Raw genomic sequence first — 3,842 nt, 5'->3', positions numbered from 1 at the left:
GACAAGGAAGGGAAAAGCCCGCAAAAATAGAACAAAAGAAGGTCCGAGGACCGGAGTGAGGACCTCAGGTAAAACCAACAACATTCCTGGCTGGCCCAATTTACATAGGACAGGCCCAGGGAGAGAGAAACATATAAATAGAGGAGCCAAAGCCAGCTCTCTCTCTCTCTCTCCCGTGCGCTGGGGCGCTCTTCTCCTCGTGTCTTTAGATCGACGTGCCCTCATGCCTTGAAGATGGATTTTCCTGCTATCTTCTAAATAAAATAGAGCTGTAACACTGAGCTGTGACACTGATTTGTCTAAGAGCTATAACATGGTCCATTCGAGACCTGAGAGCTATAACACGGTCTATCCAAGACCTGAGAGCTGTGACACGCCGAGGGGGCTTTAATGTCCGTCACTCCAAATCTTTGTTGTGACGAGACAAAGAACCGAGGAACATACACTCATGTGACAGATGGATAGAGAAACTGGTGCATATATACAATGGAATATTATTCAGCCTCAGGATTTTCAGAAGGAAATTTGCAACATCATGGGTAAATCTGGAGGACATTATGCAAAAGGAAATAAGGCAATCACAGAAGGAAAAATACTACGTGATTCCACTGGTATGAGGTATTAATAAATAAACTTACGGAGCAGAGAATGCAATAGTCATTGCCAGGGGCTGGGAGAAGGGGATAAACCAGAAGTTGTTTAATTGTTATAAAATTTCCATTAAACTAGATGTGCAAGTTGGAGGGATCTGCTCTACATCACAATGCCTACAGTTAGCAGTACAGTACTGTGCATGTCAAAATTTAAAAGGGGTAAATCTCATGTTAAGTGGTATTACACAAATTTATAAGAAATAAATTTTTTTTTTAAAGAGACAGAAAACTCTGGAAGGTGTTGGTTATGTCTATTACTGTGGTTGTGATGATGATGCCTCAGGTGTTTGTATATGTCCAAACTATTCAAATAGTACATGTTAAATATGTACAGGTATTTATATATCAACTGGATGTCAATAAAGCTGCTTATAGCTATTTATCTGTATAAATCCATGGTTCAAGAAAGAGAGGGAGGGTTGAAAGGAGGGAGGAAGAGATATCTGGAATTACTTTTGATAAAAGTACTAATTCCATCATGAGGTAAGCCCTTCATTACCTCATCTAAACATAATTATCTCCCCAAAGCCCCCAAATAAATCACATTGCCCATTAGGGCTTCAACATATGAATTTTGGAGGGGACACAATTCAGTATGTGGTGTTACTGTTTGGAATTTCGGCCCTTAGAATTCATTTAGATAATAGATAGAAACATATATTCTTCTGTTACAGATTAGCCTCTGATCAGCAGGTGTGCCCATCACAGAATTTTTTAACAGTTAAAGAAGTTTTATTTATCTTTAAAATGAATCTTTATTGGCCTATAGTTGACTTACAATGTTGTGTTAGTTTCTACTGTACCGCAAAGTCAATCGGCCATATGTATACATATATCCCCCTCTTTCTTGGATTTCTCTCCCATTTAGGTCAGCACAGAGCACTGAGTAGAGTTCCTTGTACTTTATAGTAGGTTCTCACTAGTTATCTATTTCATACATAGCATCAATAGTGTATATATGTTGATCCCAATCTCCCATTTCATTCCACCTCCATCACTGAATTTTGATACAGATGACGTTAGAGGAAGAAAAGACTTTTGACATGTGCAGATATATCAGAGATTTTCACCTTACAGGTTAGTTGCCCTGGGAATGGTTTTTGAGACCAATGGTTTGGAGAGCTGGCATGGAGGGCATTTATAGGACAGTACATTCATTATGACCAACCTAGATAGCATATTCAAAAGCAGAGACATTACTTTGCTAACAAAGGTCCGTCTAGTCAAGGCTATGGTTTTTCCAGTGGTCATGTATGGATGTGAGAGTTGGACTGTGAAGAAAGCTGAGCGCTGAAGAATTGATACTTTTGAACTGTGGTGTTGGAGAAGACTCTTGAGTCCCTTGGACTGCAACGAGATCCAACCAATCCATCCTAAAGGAGATCAGTTCTGGGTGTTCTTTGGAAGGACTGATGCTAAAGCTGAAACTCCAATACTTTGGCCACCTCATGCAAAGAGTTGACTCACTGGAAAAGACCCTGATGCTGGGAGGGATTGAGGGCAGGAGGAGAAGGGGATGACAGAGGATGAGATGGCTGGATGGCATCACTGACTCGATGGATGTGAGTTTGCGTGAACTCCGGGAGATGGTGATGGACAGGGAGGCCTGGAGTGCTGCAATTCATGGGGTCGTAGAGTCGGACACGACTGAGCGACTGAACTGAACTGAACATTCAGGACTGATATCTGTTAGGATGGTAGGGACGCAGGACTGGATTAGGACTGTGATAAAATTGCAACACAAGCTCAGTCAATACTGTGACTGAGAGCTGGGATGGCCCTGCAGGGTTGCCTCATTTTGAGGCGAAAGGCCAAGCCCTTGTACCACTGTGGTGACTAGTCAGTAGACACAAGCTGCCTTGAGGGAGAGTGTAACCTGGACTGAAGTAGCTCGTACTTACTGCTGAAGGCTTAAGTTAGTGAAGCAATCTAAAAGCAAGCAATCTAAACTCACCATCAAGATTGCTTACCGTATTGTTAGGTCTCCAGGCAAGCATGCTATTTTCTCAAAAGCAAGTTTTCTGATAGCTTCCAAAATTGGTTTAATGCCTGATTTATCAAACTGAGCCCTACTTTTTTAAAAAAAAATTATATTTATAGATTTTTGGCTGTGCTGGGTTTTCGTTGTTCCGTGGGCTTTTTTCTAGTTGCAGTGAGTGGGGCTACTCTTTCTCGCAGTGCGTGGACTTCTCATGGTGGTGGCTTCTTTCATTGCAGCGCACAGGCTCTAGGGCACACCGGCTTCAGTAGGTGCGGCTCCTAGTCTCTAGAGCACGGGTTCAACAGTTGTGGATCTTTGGCTTCATTGCTTCACTGCATGTGAGATTTTCCTGGACCAGGAATCGAACCTGTGTCTCCTACATCTGCAGGCAGATCTTTTACCACTGAACCACCAGGGAAGCCCTGAGCCCTACTTCTTAGTAATATCATTTCAATGGAATAAAATGCCTTAGTTCTTGTTCAGAATCCTTTGAGACAGGAGCCTTCAGGAAGAGAATGATGGCCAATGTTGACACCTTTTCCTTATATATGACCCCCTTTCTTGTAGTGTTGATATACTTCCTCTGGTGATCTCTTGGTTTTGGAGTGTTGACCATCCTTCGCCAAGGTGTGTGGTAATGAGTATGGTGGCTGTTCAGATTTTAGTTACTATGACATCACCACCTGGCAGGCATTCTCTTTTTTTGCTCCACACAACAGAGACTGGTTACTCCCAAGCACGGTTCATTCATGAAAATAATTTCACGTTGTGTAATACTGTATTTTGCATGTTAAGTCTCTTCTGAGAGCCTCATGGGCATAAATAACTGTCAATCCCAGTAGCTATATTTGTCTAAAGTACTTCAGATTTGAAATGTTTATCAACATCATAAATTGATACAAATTGGGTCATGATTATACACTCCTCAGAGACAGATGGGAAAAACAGGATTAAAAATGAAGAGTGAAAGTGGTTGTCCTATGTTTGTAAACTGCTCTTTAGAAATATTCTCATGTCAAGAGAGCTGCATGTGGGAAATTAGTAGCTGGCTCCTGTATGGCCTCTCCTCCTCCCCATAAAATAAGATCATGGGAAAATTTCACAGGAGAAAACCCACAGTTTGAAGAAAATATAGTACCTGCTGAAATGTTTTCAAATGTTAAGAAACTCAAACTCAAGTTGTTTTGAGATACAGAGAGGAATGATTG

This window comes from Capra hircus, chromosome 29, assembly GCF_001704415.2.
Source record: "Capra hircus breed San Clemente chromosome 29, ASM170441v1, whole genome shotgun sequence".
Taxonomy (NCBI): domain Eukaryota; kingdom Metazoa; phylum Chordata; class Mammalia; order Artiodactyla; family Bovidae; genus Capra; species Capra hircus.
This window is presented reverse-complemented; position numbering follows the sequence as displayed.